Source organism: Neovison vison, chromosome 6, assembly GCF_020171115.1.
Source record: "Neovison vison isolate M4711 chromosome 6, ASM_NN_V1, whole genome shotgun sequence".
NCBI classification, from domain to species: Eukaryota; Metazoa; Chordata; class Mammalia; order Carnivora; family Mustelidae; genus Neogale; species Neogale vison.
Window position 1 is genome coordinate 148276785 of NC_058096.1, and position 20714 is coordinate 148297498.

The 20714-nt window shown below is 42.3% G+C and overlaps 1 long non-coding RNA gene across 1 annotated transcript in view; it reads left to right on the forward strand.

Annotated features, from left to right (window-relative positions):
* The first annotated feature begins 15602 nt into the window (after positions 1–15602).
* The window catches only part of LOC122909036, a 303879-nt gene continuing 298767 nt past the window's right edge, over positions 15603–20714 (forward strand). The window contains exon 1 of the long non-coding RNA XR_006385067.1: positions 15603–15666. This is a non-coding gene — a long non-coding RNA (uncharacterized LOC122909036). The remainder of the gene's footprint in view (positions 15667–20714) is intronic.

The following is a 20714-nucleotide window of genomic DNA, read 5'->3' on the forward strand; positions in this document are numbered from 1 at the left end:
TCATTTCCTTTGTGGGCACCTGTCGGTTTGAGTCCAATATATATACCTCCCACCTGCTCATCCAACCGCAAGCTGAGGGATCACATCAGCATGAAAATTAAGTGTTCTATTTCTCTAAGTAGGGTCCTCACGTAAGCAGCATCACCTGAGAGCTCCCTAGGAATGGAGACCCTCTGGCCCCCTGCAGACCTGCCGAATCAGAACCCTCGAGCCCCTGTGGGATTGCAGGCGCAGCCAAGTTTGAAAAGGGCTGATACGGATCATGACATTTCTCTCCTGGCAAAGTCGATCTGTTGTGCTATTTGCTGTTCATTATTATTATTATTATTTTTCCCCCACCATTCACCTGTCGTTTTGGTGATGTTTGAGGAGATAGGTATCCTCTGGGCCCCAGTCCCCTGGGGCACATCTGTGCACGCACCTCCCTACATGTCAGTGGGACGTCCCTCAGCAGAGGGCCTGGCACAAGTAGAACCTCAATAAATGTTTATTGAGTGAAATAAAACAGCCCACAGTCAGACGGGCAGACTCTCCCATCTGTTCTGCAGACGCACAGCAGCCCTAGAAGGGCCTGGAGAGAGATGAATGTGCTTGAGGTCTTTGCCAGGAGGCATTACCCATACCCAATGGGGAGGAGGGGTTTGCTCACTGCTGTTCTTGCCAGGAGATCTGCTGAGGTTCGGAAAGCCTGCAAATGTGTGCAGCCAGAACAAAGGACAGGGAGCTTCCTTTCTTTTTTATGTCCCTTGCCTGGCAAAGCTCATGCCACAATGCTTTGGGAGCAGTTATCTTTTGGTGCTAGTCTTTCTTGCTCACGAGGGACAAAGGAATAGGTACGGTGGCAGTGCACCATGGCCATATTTTTCTACCCCTGTGACTAACTGGCCTAGGTCTCAGAATGTCTCTATTGATTTCAAATCGTGAAGCTGCTTGTTGACAGGCCAGCATGGGGGTATGGTTGCCGTAGGGGAAGCTGGGAAGCTGATATTACCCAGAGAAAGATGGAATGGCTGGAAAAGAGCTTGCTTGCTGTCTGGGGCACCGTGAGACACAGGAAGCTGGGGCCTCTTCAGAGTTTGGCAAATGAATTGTACTGCCATGGGCTTGGACAAATAAGACATGGTGCCTTCCTGGTGTATCAAATTGTGATGAATATATTGAGATCAAGTTTTGTCAGCCTAAAGCAGGAGGATATTTCCGTGGAGTTCACACACTGAGGTCCCTGGACCCATGAGATCTGCAGCCTGCTTCCTCAGTGGTTAGTGGTCTATCTCCCCTCTATTCCTGTTCCCAAGGCCTGTCTTGGCAAAACTGTCAGGCAGAAGTCTGCTTTTTGGAGCCATCCCACCTCACTTTCTGACTGCTCAGTTTTAGAAACGTGGTGAACTCAGAATGGCAACTGTCTTCCTCTTCAGCAGACTCTTCCACCTCCTCCTTGCAAAACCTCTCCTTGTTCTTCTGTCCATCAAACTCCCATTTACCCAGCGTGGCGGATCCCAGTGTGGAGTTAGGAGGAAAACAGTGACATAAACATACAGTCAAGAGTAAAGTCTCCCCTAATCCTTTTAAGGACATCTTTCCTTTTTAACCTGGGTGGAATCCTTATTCGTGGGAATTTGCAGTGATCTCAGTGACATTTAAACGAGCATATAGCAGATTTTTAGGTAAAGGGGACATTGATCGTTATCATCTTTTGGCTAATGCCACCTATAGACAAATGCGCCTATTTCAGTTGCTTAATAAAATTAACTTTATGGGGGCACCTGGGTGGCTTAGGGGGTTAAGCATCTGCCTTCGGCTCAGGTCATGATCCCAGGGACCTAGGATCGAGCCCCATATCAGACTCTTTGCTCAGCAGGAGGCCTGCTCTTCCCTCTCCTACTCGCCCTGCTTGTGTTTCCTCTCTCACTTTGTCTCTTTGTCAAATAAATAAATAAAATATTTTAAAAAATTAACATTATGGAATATATAGGTAAAGTGTAATGGAAGCATTGGGCTGGGGAGGTAGGAGGATTGCCCCAGGCACTTCTTCAGGGACCCAGGGTGACTAAATCTCTGCCATCTATGCCTGGTTTGCTAGGCTGCCCCAGGTATTGGCATCCACTTGGCAGATGGGGCAAGAGAGAGGATCATGCAATTGGGAGGGGGAGAGGTTTCGTGGGGTACAACAACAGGAGCTGTGCGTGACTGCTGCTCACTTTCCATTGTCAAAAATTGAATCATGTGGCCATGCTCATCTGCAGAGGAGGCTGGGAAATTTGTAGCCTTGCTGGGTCCCAGATTTGGTGATCATCCATTCATCCTTGCTGCTGGACGTGTAGGGAGTGCTCTGTTCCTTTTCTCTCTTTTCCTGCAACTCCTCAGAGAGGTTTGACATTCCCTCCCCCTCTTGAGAGGCAATTCTCTGCAGCAGAAAGCCCCCCCTCCACCCACCTGAAGAACAAAAATAGAATCTTGGCATGCCACATTTTGATGGTTGCCAGCAGTTAATCCAGACTCAATTTCCTGTATTTCACAAGGATGTTGTGAGAATTAATGAATTATTTTAAGTGATTATCATCCTTTTGATCATTGTCTTTGTCCTCTGCTATTACCGTTTATATGAAGCAGGCACAGACTTATATAGTACTTCGGTTAAAGACAGAGTGCTTTTTTATTAACCTACCTACCACAGGAGGAAGCAGAGATGCACATAGGTCAAAAGACATTTAAAAAAAAATTTTTTTTAAAGATTATTTATTTTAGGGATGTCTGGGTGGCTCAGTTGGTTAAGCAACTGACTCTTGATTTGGGCTCATGTTGTGATCTTGGTTGTGAGATCGAGCCCTGAAGTGGGCTCAGAGACTGTTAGTGCCTCTCCCTCTACTTCTCCCCTGCTCACTTCGAATAAATTTATTTATTTGCGGGAGAGAGAGTGCAGGGAAAAGGGGCAGGAGGAGAGAGGAAAGAGTCTTAAGTAGATTGTACTGAGTGAGTGTAGAGCCCAACTCGGAGCTCGATCCCACAACCTTGCGATCACAAAACCTGAGCCGAAACCAAGAGTCCGAGGCTTAACCGACTGCACCATCCAGGCACCCCTAAAAGACATATTCTGTCCAATCCAATAAGGTTTCTCCTGCATGCGACACCCTCTCCGTTATTATAATTTTTAAAAAGCTAGAATTTTATGGAATGAAAAGATAAGATAAAAATGATTGTATGTCTTTTTTTTATTTGTGTGCTGGCTCTGGAATCTGCCTACTGGGTGCTTTGAGCAAGTTAATTAGCTAGTCTGTGTCTCAAATTCCCTAATCTGTATAATGGGACTAATCATAATAGCTACCTCTTGGGTTGTTTTGTGGAGTAAATAAATGGTCGTTAAGTGTTTAAGATAGTATCTTGAACCTAACATGTGCTTTGTAAATATTAACTATTACTATTTTTTAAAAGATCTATTTATTTGAGAGATAGAGTATGAGTACCATATATATATTTTTTTAAATTCCAGGAGACTCGGAATCTAGTGCAGGGAATCCAAAGAAGAAATTATAGGGTATGTGGCCTTGTGTTCCTGGTGAAGTGGAAATGGAGGTAGAGAATGTGACAGCAGCATTACCAATTTGCAGAAGGGAACACACTGCTTTTTAGTAAGCTGTTCAGATAGGAAACAAACCTCCCAATGAGCTGTAGCCAATAAATGCTGCTCCTCCTTTGAGAGTATAGAAACTTCTGCAAAGAGCAGGGGTTTCTAGGTCCACTTACAGCCACCGACGGTGTCCAGATTTCCTTAATGGGCTGTGGTGACGTCCTCTGAGTGGTTGCATCCCTGGAGAGACCAGAAGACCTTCTGTTGCTTGGGCAGGTGTACGTGCTCCTTCACGGTCAGCAACAAGGTTTTCTGTTCTTGGTGTTGAAGGTAAGCAGTTTTAGCCATTCTGACCAATGATTCTATGCAGCTGTGGGAAAACAAAGTGTCTTCTTCTGTAGTTGAAATTTTTTAAAAAATTAAAGAATAAAGGAAGAGAAGGGCATAGAATCCAGGTTCAGAGGACCTTAAGCAGTTGTATTTATATATAAGATGCAGATTGAACAACCTCTTCACAGTCCCTCTATCAGGGCTTCTCCAGCTTTATTGTGCCAACAAATCACTGGGAGATGTTGGTAAAATACACATCCTGACTCAGCGATCGGCTGTGGGGCCTGAGATCCTGCGTTTCTAATAAGCTCCCACTTGATTTTGTTGTTGCTGGCCCAGGAGTAGCAGAATACTACATTGCTTTATTGATGGGGTTTTGTTTTGTTTGATGAAAGGGCATAGAATAAAGCTGCTTCTCCCAGAATGGAGAAGTTGGGACCTTTAGAACAGTGGTTCACTAAGTATGAGCCCCATAATTCATCATGTGCATCACTGGGGAACATGTTAAGAAGGCAAAATGTTGGGCCCCTCCCCAGATTTCCTCCATCACATGGCCAGAGGGTGGGGTCCAGCTCTCTGTTAACAAGCTCTGGGGGGATGACTCTGACATAAAGTTTGAGAACCATTGTAGGAGAGTGGCTGACCCTGGCTTTGAAAGGTCTTGGTGATAAATGTCAGCAAGCCTATTGAATGACTCTAGGCTCCTAGAGCATGTCTCCTGGCCTCTTTCTGCTCAGTTTCAAGTTGGATTCTTTGGGTTATTACATCCAGGTTATTACATTCTTCAAAGTCTTAGCTTTTTATATGGATCTTTCTGGCCTTGTTCTGCATTCTTCATGTGAGAACCACACAAAAGCAAATATGTCTCCAAAATAAAGCCTGGGAAATTATTTCAGGGTGCAGTGCTCTCCAAGTGGCTGTGATTCTCAAGTCTCTGCTGAGAACTCCCTTTGGTTGTGGTAACGGGACCAGTTGTCCGGGTTGGCTTGAGGCTGAGAGGTTTCCCACAGCATAGGACTGTCAGTATTCACACCAGATCCCGGACGATGGGTCCCCCTAGTTGTAGGCTATGTTGTTCCAGCTTTAAAGTGTGAATCCCCTGGAGATTCTGTTAAAATGCAAGGTCTGCTGATTCAGTATTTCTAGGTTGGAGCGGGAGAGTCTGCATTTCCAGCAAGCCCCCAACTGACCTCCTGCTGCTGATCTGTGGACCACACTTGGGCAGCAAGGCAGTATATCATCCTTGGGGTACAGAGCTGGCCTAGATGCAGATAAATCAGGTTGTCCCACAGCCACTCATACCACGGATGGGCTCCTTGGCCCTGACAAAAATCAAAGAAAATTGTGGAGCCGTCTATAAAGCCGATTCTGGGTTTTGCCTACAAATAATGTGGTATCGATGCATCTCTACCTTTTTGGACTGTGGTTCTTTAACTCATCAGATCCAACACCTTTTGAAAAACAATATTCTTATGAGGGCAGGTGACTGCTGTTGGCCCATGAATAGAAAATTGTCAAGCCTACTGTTTTCTCAGTTTGTGTTTGAGGACTACTTACTAAGTTTCCTAGTTTGTGCTAAGCAGCTGCAAATGACCTGGGTATATCTGTCATTTTTGGTCTTGTCTCTGCCTCACAACGGTTCATTTGCCCTTCAGTTTACAGCTGTGGTCGACCACAGGGTCTTTTGCTATTTGCAGGGTTTCTGCTTTTCAGCATAATGAGTTTTGCTTTATCCATATCCCCCTTTACTAATTGCAACACAGCAGCACATTCTATATCCCATCTGTTTCCATGATTGATTGTCTTTTGCTTCAGAGTGTCCTAGAGAGTTATTAAAAAGAAAAAGAATCAGGCTTCAGTGTGACCTTTAAGATCATCATAAATTGTGTTTGTGTCCAAGTATACTAGTCTACACATTATGACCCCCAAAGCACAGAAATAATTTATTTGCTGTTGACTATGTGATTTCTCCTTACTCTTCACTCTGGATGGGCACACAGTGAGCCTTTTTGCTTTGTTATGTCTTCTTCTTTCTGCTTATATCCCCCCATAATTAGTGTTCTCGTCTACACACTTCATCTTTTCATTGATGAAGACAGAGAGGTGGTGCCTATGGCAGAACTTAGTAATGGCTCCTAAGCTGCTGGGGATGAGTTCCTGGTAATGTACAAAGTTGTTCGGATGTATAGTTAATTCTCATTAATGGTCTATAAAAAACCTCAAATCCAGAATTAGTGAATACTCAACAGTAGCCCTTAGCAGAAATATAGGATTAGGTTCCTGGTCTTATGGTCACAACGTTTTCATCAGCTAATTAAATGCATAACCTTGTGTTACATGCACTTCTGTTTAAAGACAGCTTCTTAAATATATATTGTTGATTAATTAACATTGAACTCATGGCCAACAGCACTATAAGTCATGCCTAAACAAAGCTCATCTAAGAGGCATATTTTCTCTGTGAGACACTTTGTACCCTTTTTGTACTTAAGGCCATAAGACAGCACATAGCACTGGGCTTGGGAGCTATTTTAAAAAGCGAAATCGACCAAAAGCGCACAGAATGTGAAAATCACCGCAATAAAGACCATGAAAGGATATTTGTTTGCTGATGGGAGGTGAAACAGGAAGGCAGAGTGTTGCCTGTGTTACCTCAGCTGGTGTGTGCAGACAGTGGCTCAAACTTTGGCCATATTCACAAATGACCGTGGAAGTGCCACAAGCATTGGCTAAGATGTTACAATTGCAAGTAAACATTAGTGAGTAGGCAAATTCACAAGCATGGACTTTATGAATAATAAGATGGACATACGTTGACATACAACCATCATTTTCATAGTTGTCTCTGGTTAGTCTATGAGAAGGCAAGAATTCATTGATTCTACTTTTCCTTAGAGAGGTAAAGGCATTGAACTTTAACCATTGAACAACTGCTAGAAGCATGTTGGTAAAGGCCTTCCTTTTATATAAATAAGGATACATCATGACTTTGGCAGTGCCTTAGCCTATACAGTATATATATGTATACAGTATATACAGGGACACCATTTATGAACAAACATGGCACCAGGCTTTTTTTTTTTTTTTTCAGATACCACTTATGAGTCATGAGGCCAGTGCATGGATCCTTGTGTTTCAAAGGAGCTTGCAATGTCCATGAGAAACGATGTTCAAATGCAACATGGTCAATACTAATAGCCCAATGGGTAGTGCAGATGAAAGGTGTTAGAGAATTTCAAAACCATCAAGGGTTGGCTAGTTTTTGTTTCCTGATAGAGCAAAGTTTTGGCTCTGTCTTTTTACCATAGTGTCCCAGTGCCTCGCATATAGTGAGGTTTCAAAATTTTTTATAGAATGAACATGAAAGTGTTTGAGCTGGTGTCTTAGGACCTTACATAGGTCAGTTTCCCAGATGCTGCTTGATAAATTTTCATGGGCTAGTTATCAAGTAGAATTACATTTCACAAATCAATTGATTATACTTAACACTTGTAGACTTTCAGCAGTCTAGCACATAGGAATCACCTGGCGAGATTATTACAATGCAGATTCTGATCAATAGGTTAGAGGTGAGGCTGGAAATTCTGTATTTAGTTTGCTTCCCCTCAGACATTTAATTATAAAGAAATTCAAATATACAAGAAAGGTTAAAAGAATTTTACAGTGAATTACTATATATCCACCATCCATATGTTACAATGAACATGATACTGTCTTTGCTTTTTCACATACCTACCTACCCATACTTTTGCTGGTTGATTATCTCATTCATTAATATATCTTCTTTTTTATGCATTTCAAAGTAAATTGAAGACATCAGTGCATTTATCCCTCAATACTTCAACCTGCATAACTTCAGCTAGAGTTCTGTTTATGTTTCTGGACATGACTTTTTAATTGGTTTGGGTAGCAATTTCTTTATGCATAAAATTATAGGGTGGAGCTAACCTTTCAGGTGAAATTTCTGTGATTTTGTGAGAACTTAATTCCTGGCTTAGTTAGAGGGGTTAGAGTCTGGGACAAGTTAAGAATGACTCCTACGTGTTGAACCTTGATCCAGGAAGGTGTTATTAGAACACAGCCATGCTCGTGCATTTGTAGTACGTTCTCACTGTGCCTTCATGCTCTGTGGTGGAGGTGAGTGGTTGTGAGAGAGACCATATGGTTTATAAAGGCCAAAATGTTTGCTACCTAGACATTTGAATACATCTGCTGATCCCTGTTGTAAAGAAATAAAAATTATTATGCAGACTGGGAGGGATCTGGAGATTAGAAGAATTATATTAAAAAAAAAACAAAACTTAAAAAATGGCAGAGGAGAATGGGATGGCCTAATTTCTAGAGAATTCAGGTGTAAATGCACCTCTAAATAATACTTCTCTGAGGTCTGTTCCCTGCCCCCATTTTTTCTTTAACTGAGAAAGGGAGAAACAATAGTGATTCAAGGTTCATCAGTCAACTTACGTAAATATGTGCTATAACAAATGGACCCCAAATCCCTCTTTCAGCAGCAGCTCTGCTTGCCCTCTACAGGTCACTTTTGGTTCTGCTCTATGTTGTCCTCTCTGGACTCAGAACCTCCACCATCTGGGCCAGTCTTGTGATAGTGGAGAAAGAGAGACAAGACATTAACTGACCCTTAAAGCTTCTGCTAAGAAAGGACACATATCACTTTTGCTTACATTTCATTGGCCAAAGTAAGTCATGTGGGCAGACCCGGGTTCAGTAGGATGGGGCTCTCTAACACTCCTCCAGAGAGAGGAAGCTGATGATTATCAACAGTAGTGCACTCTTCCTTACAGGGTAACACAGTCAAGAGATTTTTGTCATTGTTTAAAGAGCTTGGCTTCACTATGCTTGGAACTATGCTTGGAGGCAGAGGGAAGAAACACAGGAAGAAGGAGTGTTTTCTGAATGATAAAGATCCCTTGCTGTTTCTCATGGTAGGGGCAGATTTTCAGGTTTGTGAGGTTCTGGGTATGGAGGTTAGACCTGGGAGTCCATACCAGCCCAAGTTAATGATCTAGCACATAAGAATCTTTGGGGGAGACTGTTACTATGCAGATTCTGATCTAAAGGTTAGGAATGAGGCTGGAAAACCTGCAATTCTTACAGGTTCTTGGAGGATGCTGATGCTACCAGTCTGTGGACCATACTTGGAGTAGTAAGAATGATTTTCATCACCAGATATCCTAAAACCAAACATGGAAATGGGTATTCATTAACAAACGATTTGGATCAAACGGGTGAAATAATGGATCCACAGGGAATAAAGGTATTCAACTGGAAATGTTGAAAATTTCTGGTCATTGTTCAGAGCGTCTCCAAAGCAGAGAAGAACCAGGTATGGAGATAGCAGGATGACTTTTCCAATGCTGATGAGGGGATCACTTGGAGTCATGACTGGTGGTAGGGGGCTGGGTAGACCAAGAGGTATGGCCAGAGAAGAGTGAGTTACAGATTTTGAGTTAGTTCTACCCGGTGACTTTGGCCATCACCGTTCTAGCAGTATCTTTGTAATGGAATATGAGTCAGAGGAAACATCAGCATTTTTTAGTCACAAATGGGACTTCAGAAACTAGCAATAAATGTTTTCTGAGCACTCAAATGTGAAGAGCAGTTTTGTCAGAATTACATATCTTTAGATAGTGGCAGAGGATTCAATACAGTTAATAAAAACTATTCAGCAATTTCATTGCTATGAAGTATGTTTCATTTGAGTTTTGATTGTCGTAAATATCTTGCTAGTTAAATCCGAAGCAGGACTATAACTTTGAGATTTGATGTTGGAAGAGAATGTATTGAGTTGAAATTTTTCTCCAGAACTTCAGTATTGTTCCTTCAAAGGAATATCTGTAGTTATTAGGAGCAATTGATTTTATTGTTTATTGATTCCTCTTTTTAATGACATTGACAGAAATGTTTTGGCCATGATTAACAAGATAAAGCCAATAAAGCCGACTCAGGTAAGTCTTGGCTTTTGTATGAATCACTGCTGTATTTAGGTTTTGTGTCACACTGCGTTGAATTCAGAGGGCCACCTGCTTGCTAGGATCCCAAATATGGGCAAATATTTAAACTCTCTGAGCTTTATTTCTTTATTTGTAAATTATGGTTGATGTCTTACTGCATTAATGCGGGGCCAAAAGTAATATATATATGTTTAAAAGATTTTATTTATTTATTTGAGAGAGAGAGAGAGAGTATGAGGAGGGAGAGGTGCAGAGGGACAAGCAGACTCCCCGCTGAGCGAGGAGCCCCATGATACAGGGCTCTATCCGAGGACCCTGAGATCATGATACATGCAGAGGCTTAACCCACTGAGCCACCCAGGTGCTCCAAGGCTAATAGTAACATATTTAAAAGAGTTTACACAGAGTAGGCCCTCAATGAACGTCAGCTGTAGTTTTATATTCGTGCCCCAAATTTGAAATCACTCTTATTTCAGCATTTAGAGGGAATTGTGTGTGTGGCTATAGTTAAAAAAAAAAGGCAATAGCAAATATTGGACAGGATATGGAAACACTGGAACCCTCATACATTGCTGGTGGGATTTTAATATAGTACAGCCACTTTGGATAACAGTCTGGCATTTTAAAAAAATGTTAAACATAGATTTACCATATGACCCAGAAATTCTACTTCCAGGAATCTACCCAAGTAAAAGGAAAATATGTTTACAAAAAGCTTGCGTGCCAATGTTCACAGCAGCATTATTCTTAATAGACAAAACAAAACAACTGTCCATCAACTGGTGAATAGATACATTGTAATAGATCTATACAATGAACTCCGTCTGGAAACGAAAAGGAATGAAGTACTGCTCTTTGCTACACCACGATGAGCCTCCAACACAATATGCTAAATGCAAGAGGATAGACACAAAAGATCACATACTGTATGATTCCATTTATATAGCATTGCCATAAAAGGCAAATCTGTAGAGACAGCGAGTAGATTAGGAGTTGACTAGCTCTGGCAGGGGGTGCCAGTGGGGAACTGCACATGGGCTCGAGGTTTCTCTTTGGAAATCGTCTAAAATTAGACAGTGATGATAAATGCACAGCTCTGTACATTTACCCAAAATCGTTGCATTGAACGCTGAATTCCATAGCATGTAAATTACAACTCACTGGTTGCTGTTTTTTAAATAAAGCATGAACTGTAAAGCTTTTTTTAAGATTTGGATTATTTCTGGGTAGATTCTCATTGTTGTAAGATGAGGACGATCAGTGAAACACCCTTTCACTCTGACTTGAGGTGGATTCTGGAGCCATCGTGGAATGCTTCAGCTTTCTCAACTCAGTAGGGGACGCTTTGGCTTTTCAGGACAGCAAGCTGACCCTCCTGGAACTAATAGCCTGCAGGCACCAGCTGAGGATAGTAACATCTGAAAACAATAGAAAGTCCAGTCAGTAAATGCAAATCAATACCCCTGGCTGATGATTCCATGTAAGTAAAAAGAGATTTTTAAGATGGAGTGTCTTGACTCTAGCCATTAAACTTCTCATTCACCAGTTCTTCATTAAATGCCTGTCTTAACCAAGGCAATTGAGTCTAAGATATCAGACATTTTTGAGTTATGGAGATCACCTGCTTCATTTTTGGCCTTGGGCACAGGATAAAAGGAGCTGAATTGAATATTCCCCCAGAAAGTGATGTAAGGAGAGGTAATTGACAGCACCTGGAAGATACCATCTTGGAACAACAGCCATAGATGTGGTTATGGAAGTGCAAGCGTATTTGAGAAGACAACACCAAGTCCCACAACACCAAGTTGTGTTCAAATGCTAGGGACCTCCAGGCATCAGGTTTAAGACATATGTGTGTGTTTGCATGTGTGTATGAGAGAGAATTCTCTGACCTTTTTTTTTTTTTTTAAAGATTTTTTTAATGTATTTGACAGCCAGAGATCACAAGTAGGCAGAGAGAGACAGAGAGAGAGAGAGGAGGAAGCAGGCTCCCCGCTGAGCAGAGAGCCAGATGCGGGGCTCGACCCTAGCACCCTGGGGTGATGACCTAAACCGAAAGCAGAGGCTTTCACCCACTGAGATAACCAGGTACCCCTGATCTTATATTTTGAAAATGGGAATTTCTTGACAGATAGTTATACGACTATATAGTTCCATCATAAATAAATAGAAAGTGCAAAGACTTGATGATTAGTTTCTCTTGTAGGGATCTCATTGTGGAGATGCTATCCTAGCGTTCTCCTGGCAGACAGAAGAACACATGAACTTCATCAGACTTCTTTGGTTGGTAGTAAACAAACTGAGGAGTCTAAGGAATAGAAGACATTACAAAGTTGCTGCCCCGATAGCAACAAACAAAGAAAAACAACTCTGGTTTCTCAGTGTGCAATGCAAAGATCACGGGTAGCAGAATCACTTTGTGGAGAGGGGGAGTAGGAAGTGTGGGTATCTTATTAAAAAATTAGACATGTGAGTGACTACTATGCTATGAGACAGCAGTGAGTAAAAGAGACCAAGATCCCTGCTTCATGAAGTGCTCATTCTACTAAATTGTTCCCCAGCACTAGGCCCTGAACCAACAGCATTTCCTTTACTTGGGTTCATAGAAATGTACAGTTCCTGGCCTTACGTTCGACCTACATAACAAATCAGAAACTTTGAGGATGCAGCCTGACCATATAGGCCCTGACAAGCCCTCTAGGTGCTGACGCAGGGTAAGTGAGAAGCACTCTCCAAAGGTAGGGCTTCTCAACCTCAGCGCTGATGACATTTTGGACTGGAAAATTCTTTGTTGCCGGGCTGTCGTGAGCAGTACAGGATTTTTAGCACAGAGATGCCAAGTAGCTATCCACCCTCGTTCTGATGATAAAACTGTCTCTAGGCAGTGTGAACTGTCCCCGGGGGCAGGGGCAGAATCATCCCTGGTGAGAATCAATGCCTTAGGGCAAGACTGTTCAAGATGGCCTGCTGACTGGTACTATTGGCATCACTTTAATCAAATATTTTAGGAGTGAAGTGAGGAATCCACATTTTAAAAAGTCCTTCCGGTGGTTCTCATGCTGCTAAGGTTGAAGAACCACCATCCTGGTGGAAGAGATAGACACATGTAAATCATTCAGAGTGAATAGTATACATCACTTTACCCATGGAACATCTTTCAGAAGGATGGGGAAGATAGGGAAGGAGGACAAGGTATTTCCAGGAAGAGAGGGGTGTCATTTAAATAATATAGTCATTGAGAAGGTGATTGATCGAAGAGTAAAGGATGAGATGAGCAAGTGAAGAGAGAAGGGGAAGAATGCTCCAGGCATGGAGAAGGGAAAGAGGAAAGGCCCTGGGGGCAGGCAGGTATATGCAGGTAGGTTCAGAAGCTAGCACGTGGCCCAGGGTAACCAAGTGGAGGAGTTTGGGAGGAAAGTAGTTAGGAAACAAGTAAGAGAAATAATGAATGAATGAATGAAGTTATCTGTTTGTGGCCTTGACTTCTGTATATACAAGCTATGTGGTTTTGAGTATATTCTTGTATATTCTGTGGTGTCTTTGGACCTCAGCTTTCTCTTTTATAAACCAGAAGGAGGGACATCTGGGTGGCTCAGTCAAGCATCTGCCTTCAGCTTGGGTCACGGTCCCAGGGTGCTGGAACTGAGTCTGGGTCCTTGCTTAGCAGGGAACCTACTTCTTCCTCTCCCTCTCCCTGCTGCTTCCCCTTGCTGTGTTCTCCCTCTCTCTTACAAATAAATAGATAAAATCTTAAAAAAAAAAAAACAAATCAGAATGAATACTTGTTCCATAAAGGTATGCTCTGAAAAATAAAATGCTCAAAGATGGTAAACTTTTGAGAGATTTGGCAGATTACATTGCTTATATTATGTGATCAATAAATTTTACATGTGTTACAAAAAACAAAACAAAGCCTAGAAAAATTTATATCTACCATATCTGAATCTCTGTGACGGTAATGTGCACTTATAATAAGTTCTGCCAAGTGATTCTTGATAATGTACACTATTTTGAGACCCTTTATTTTGTTCATAGACAGTATTTGTTTCCTGGTCCCCAGGGAGGATTGCAGATGCCTTGGAAGTAGAGATTTCCAGGTGTGAATATTAACACATAGTTTCCAAGGCCTTCCTAAGAAGAGACCAAATTGTAGACCAATATGGCATGCTCAGGGGATTACATTGAGAGGCTTTTAACTTCATGGTGAAGTTTCCTGGGGTGACCATTCAGAAGATGACTCCAGGGGAACAAATCCTTTTTTGGTTTACCCCAGCCAATGAGCAACATTAAGAAACAGAAATACCTCCTGATCCACTGCACAATGAAAATATCTGTGAGGTAGATAAGGTATTATGTCCACCACGCTCGTGGTGGACATATCCAAGCAAGTTTCCTTGTACCCAGTTATCTAAAGTTTTTGTTTGTTTGCTTGCTTGTACTCAACTCACCTCTCCCTGATGAGTTGCCTGTCTATGTTGTTGTGCTTTGGTAACTTAATATGATAACCTTGAACTTCTGTAACATCTTTCCTTTGAAGGGTTCCGTGTTTGGGGCCATTTTCAGTTTTTAAAAATAAGCTATTCTTCAATATGTTACTCTCTGGTTATTTTGCTCCACCTTTTTTGCCTTCGGGAAACTCAGAGATTAAATCTTACCAAATCTTCAAGCTGCTGCGATTTGAACTGTTAGGTTTTTCTGCCTTAATTTCCCCTCTGTGAGTTCAAGAGGTCAGACGTAGTCTGAGGCAACACTTAAGGAGTCTGTATCTTCGAGAAGCAATTGGATTAGTTGGGTTGAATCTCTTTCCTTTTTCTCCACATTGAAATGATGGGGTGGGAGAGTGTCAAGATAGGTTTTAAATTGATTTATTTGGTAGATAAAATGCACCCAAGCTGGAGGTAATCCCTTCTTATTATTTAGTGGCTGAGCTGCACCTGAGAGTTCATGATGATGCCAAGAATGGAAGTGAAAGCACCCAGGTTTGTTCTCTTAATTCACACATGCAGGATAAGTATTATAAATTAGCTATGATAATCAGTAAGATACATACCCAAGCAATTTAAGGATATAAAACAATCAAGGATGTTGCAGTTTTTCTTCTATCTACTGGGCTGTCATTACTTTCAATGTCTTCTCTTCACAAGCCCCTGCAGTATTTAATTTATGATACCTCCCATTTCACAGACTAGAGAACTAGCTGAGGGTTAAGGATATTTTGGTCTGTTTCAATGCTTTTGTGAACTTTCACCTTCCAAGATTAGGCACACCACAGTCACCAAACTTTTTTCCCGCTATGTGTCTGCCAAGAAACATTTTCAATGAAAATTGTTCCTGAGATTGTCACAAGCAAGGGGAGCAGGAGAGGGAGAGTTAGGCTTCCCTCTGAGCAGGGAGCCCGATGCGGGGCTTCACCGAGGCAGGGCCCATGACCCGAGGGGAAGATAGACGCTTAAGGGCTGAGAGGTGCCCCTGCTTTCCTCTCTTTTGACATTTAAGGCTTCAGGCGAGGCAGTCAGGCTTGGTTTGAGATTTAGCAAAGCGGCTTGGTGGTTTCTTCCCATTATGACAAGGATAAACTTGTCACATCATGGAAATCCTGGAAAAGGAGGTATTGTGGAGACGCAGGCAAAGACCTGGAGTAATGAAGTAATGAATAATGGAGTACTTTTTTCCTGCATTGTTGCTTGAAACTCCTAACTCAAGGTGTTTGCTATTGCAGAATCCTGCCTATTACCACGAAGTGACCGTCACCCATCCTTTTCATCTAGTAGAACTGATCTCAGGATCTACAGAGGAGAGGTATGTTCAGATGTACTCTTTTTAAACTCCTTGATACTCTTACTAGAAGCTACGTTCCGTAATTCCCTTTGTAATCCGCCTTATCTGGCTTCTGGAGCACTTATTTTGATTAATCACTTTGATCTATGGTAATAATTTCTTGCCAGGAAAAGCTCAGAGGAAGGAATTGATGTACTGTTTTATGTTGAACTATCTCCTGAAGGAGCCGTGGGTTAAACAGCTTTGAGTCTGTTGAAGGTGGGGAAGCGAGTTGCCGTTGATAGAAGGGAGGGTGGATACCGGGAGGGAGGCATTTTGTGTTAGAGTTCTGTGATAAAATATGATCCGAGTTTTTCTTACAACTCCCATGTAGTTACAGTAAACAGTTTAACATTAAAATGACTGTAGGCATCCTTTCATTGTATTAAGTTGGAAGTGAAACCAGTTTTCTCACTTTAGAGGATTTTGGTTTCAAACTGTGATATTTTGGCTGTTCTAAAAAGATTTAGAAATCTAAATTTGAGGGGGTGTGGTTACCAGATCCTACAAAATCCAAAATTCAACTGATATTCATCTGCTAAATCATAAAATTTTCCAGGGTGAAAAATGCAAAAGATAATAAAATCTGAAACCTGAGCTTTATAGATTTGGGATGAGGGATGGGAGGGCTCCGAAGTTTAGATTCGATGATTGCAAACTTCTGTGAAGAGACCAGAGAGTAAATAATTTAGGCTCTGTGGGCCGTATAGTTTCCCTTACTCAATCCTACCACGTCCTTGTAGAAGCAAAGCAGTTTTAGACCATATATAAGTGAATGAGTGCAGACACGGAAATCTGATGTTGACAGTCTCACGTGTCCTGAAATTTTATTTTGCTTTTTGTGTTTTGTTTTGTTTCATGGTTTTGTTTTCATGCTCAGCTGAAAGGCTAGATTTGCCCTTAGGTTGTAGTTTGCCGGCCCCTGCTTTCGATCGCTAAAACAAGGCAAGGTCTCCTGCCAATCTGTGCTTACTTTGTACTCATTAACACTGGAAACCTTCTGCTGTTCTCACATTCTAGTAATGGTTTCCCAAGAAGAACTGGGCCCAAGGTAGGGGGAGTAGTGCCTCATGGGGTCGGGGGGCGTCTCTTCAGCTATGCCTTGTGGAAGAAGGAAGGAGCGTCCACTATTGAAGACACCTGGGGTGTCCCGGCTCTTGACGGTGCCTGGGGAGTTCTGCCTTCCCAGCCAGCGGCCTCTCGCCTGCTTTCACCTTCATGGAGGCTTGTTCTAGCTCTTAACCCAGTTAGCAGAACTTTAGGGAGTTGTAAGCTTGGCAGCTGCTTTTTAACATAGCAGAAGGTCATGAGGCAGAGGTTTCTTTATATTCTGTTTTTATTGCTTCTCTGTGATTAAAGGGTTTGATTTCAAACACTTGGCAAGGATTGTTTGAACATGGATCTGCTTCAATGTAGGCAAACTCAAGTGTAAGAAACTAACAAACCCATTGACCCCCGCCCCCATCCTTTATTCTCTACACATAATAGACAAATCTATTGGGGCATGATAATTGAACAAAAAGAATTCTTGACAAAGGAAATAACTGTAAGCTGTCCTCAAATGTTCTCTTAAAATCACTGAAGCTTTCTCTAAATAATACATTCCCCGAATATTGAAAATAAGACTATATTTAAAAATTAAAAGCATCACTTCCTTCTGTGAACCAGTAATGTGCTGTGTGACCTTAGACAGGTTATTTCACCTCTCTACCTGAGTTTAGTAAAATGAAGAACTTGAGCCATGTGAATTCAAGGGGCTTCTTGTGTACACGTAGAAAGATGAGCTAGTAGAGAATAGGGTGTAAGGTTTTCATAATCATGAAGTAGAAGAGCATTATTTTCTCACCATGGTGTTGCAGGCTTAGTTGTGTTCCTCCAAATCTAATATATTGAAGTCCTAATGTCTCGGTACCTCAAAATGGGACCATATTTGGAAACCGGGCTTTGAAAGAGGCAGTTAAGGTTAAGTGAGTTCACATGGGTGTTCCAGGTGACAATATTTGGAGATAGGCCTTCAAAGAGGGGATTCAATGAAACCAGTAGGATGGGGTCTTAATTAGCTACTAGCGATATGCTAGGACCAGGTGAAGGGCATGACCAAAGAAAGACCAAAGAAAGCTTCTTGCAAGCCAAGGGGACTGGCCTCAGGAAGAAGCCAGAACTACTCAACACCTTGATATTTTAGCCTCTAGAACTTTAAGAACTAAATCTCTCTCTCTCTCTTTTTTTTTTTTTTAAATATTTATTTATTTATTTGGCAGACAGAGATCACAAGTAGGCAAAAAGGCAGGCAGAGAGAGAGAGGAGAAAGCAGACTCTTGCCGAGCAGAGAACCTGATGTGGGGCTTGATCCCAGCACCCTGAGATCATGAACTGAGCCGAAGGCAGAGGCTTTAACCCCCTGAGCCACCCAGGTGCCCCGAGAACTAAATCTCTTAAGTCAGCCAGTCTGTGGTATTTTGTTAGAAATATTTGTATTTGTTAGAACAACCTCAGCACACTAATATATGTGGTATTGCATAGGATGTGTACACGTAGAAAGATGAGCTGTGTATAGGGGCACCATCCCTGAGCTGACCTCATGAAGCAGGAGAAAGAGTGAGAACTTCATTTCCTCCCTATTCCTTATTCCACCTCGCTCATGGTCTGGAGTGCAGAATGGGGATTTTGAAAGCTGAGGTGATTGGATTGTGTGGACCCTACTGGCATTCTTTGGGGGGAAAATGCTCAGGGTTCTGGATATCAGTAAAAGATAAAATCTTAACCTCTTGTGAGTGTATTTTTCATATGTCTTAGTGAGAATTCAGAATTACACTTAATTCTTCTATTTGCCACATGCTTATTTCATACCATTATTGATCTAGAGAAGCGGGTCCCAGATGTCTTAGTCTGACTCTTTCATGCTCTTCAGTCATCGAGGACCTTCAGGCTCTTTTATATGTAGCTTATGGCTATAGATATTTACCATATTAGAAACTAAAAATGAGAAATTTGCTTATTGCTTCATTTAGAATAAGCCCGTTAAGTTAATGTAAAATTTTTTTATGGAAAAGGGATTTTCCCAAAGCAAACATGGTAAGAAGCGTAAACTTTTCTCCACATTTTTGTTAACTTTTAGTGTCTGGCTTAGTAGAAGGTAGCTGGATTCCCCTATCTGCTTCTGCCTTCAAGCCTTCGTGATGTCCCTTATACCAGGTTCCAGAAAACTGCAGTTATACACAAGAGCATGAGAAAAGCAAGTGCCAACTAGTATTAGGAGAAAAGTAGTTAATATTTCACGGATATCCTGTGCAGCCCCATCTGGACTTGCTAGATCAGTTTGAGAACCTCTGATACGGTAGTAGAGGAGGAAAAAGGTGATGTATGGTTTCTCTAGGAAAACTTGATTGCCAGGCACCTGGGTGGCTCAGTCAGGTAAGCATCTGCCTTTGACTCAGGTCATGATCCCAGAGTCCCAGGAGGGAGCCCTGTATCCAGCTTCCTGCTCAGTGGGGAGTCTGCTTCTGCCTCTGACCTTTCTCCCTCTGGCGCTTGTGCTCTCTCACTTCCTCTATCAAATAAGTAAAATCTTCAGTTAAAAAAATAAATAAATAAAACTTGACTACCTTCCCTGGGGACCAGGCACAGACTTTTCCCTGTGGTTGCCTTTTTAAAATTGTGACCTAAAAATGATTGTCAAAACTGCACACTTTTAAAAATGTAAGTGAACAAGTCAAAATGAGCATGACTCCCTGTGTAGGATACGAATGGCCCTGCACGGCTTAAAGGTATGGCTGAAAAGAAGAGAAGTGAAGGCAAAGAAGAACAGGTGCTTGTGACCCACAGGGCCCGTAAGGCACGGTGGGGTTTTTTTGTTTTGTTTTTTGCACTTGCTCTAGATGTACATTTACCTATTCATAGGATCTGCCTCCACCAGTCACGTGTTTGAGGGTCACTAAAGACTACAGTGTTCTTTTAAAAAGCTAAGGCAGAGAATTAGAGCTGGGTATGGCTTTTCACCTTACAAATGAGAAGGTGAATGTCCAGATAGGTTAGATGCAGTGCTCAGGATTACCCAACTAAGAAATCCAGCACTTGAAATAGGAAAGACCTTGATTTTATATGATACTGTGCTGTACCTGTACTATTGTCCTCAGCCAGCGTAGCATCTCCCGCTGAAGGTAATTGTGAACTAAATCAGAGAATACAGAGTTCCCAGGGTGGTCACTCAGCCATGTAGAGACTCAGGAAGGCTGCAGTCAAGTGAGAAAAATATACTAGGACTTCGGTGGTTTTGGGGCCAACTGTGTTGGGAGGGATTGGAGGAGAACACTAATTAGCCACAGTGGAAGGAAGACTTTGGGAGAAGGCATGGGGCGCCATAACCTCTTGGGGCACCTGGGTGGCCCAGCTGGTGAAGTGTCTGTCTCCGGCTCAGGTCATGATCTCAGGGTCCTGGGATTGAGCCCCACATCGGGCTCTCTGCTCAGCAGGGAGTCGTCATCGTCTTCGCTCTGTCTCTCTCTCTCAAATAAAATCTTGAGAAAAAAATAGCCTTGTGAACACCAGGGGTGGGGTGGGGTGGGTGGGGGGGTGGTGCGCGGCGGCAAGGTGGGAGGTTGTTGGGGAATAAGGAGCAAGGAGGCTGAGGGATGGGATGGTGGTAGCTATACCCTGTCTGAATCCAAACTTCCATTTGTGAGGTGCCTCATCTAACAGGCGTGACAGCTAAGGGGCTTGTATCCAGAGCTTGGCAAGGATTCCTCCCAAGATTTTGGTCATTTAACTCTATCGATGAACCAGCTGAGCTAACCAGCCACAGATGTTTTGTTTATAACCGGAGGAATTCATGTGAGGTTGGTGACGACATTTCCCTGTCTCTAAAATGCTGATAGTTAAACAGTGATACTGTGTGCAGCTCTTGCAATCTCTATCCTGAGAGGCAGTTCTTAAGTGTAATGGTTTAATGGTCATTTAGCATGATAGGCCTTTGGAGTGTAATATCATTTGCCTGCCAGTTAAAATGAACGCTTCTCCGTGGGAAGTCAAAG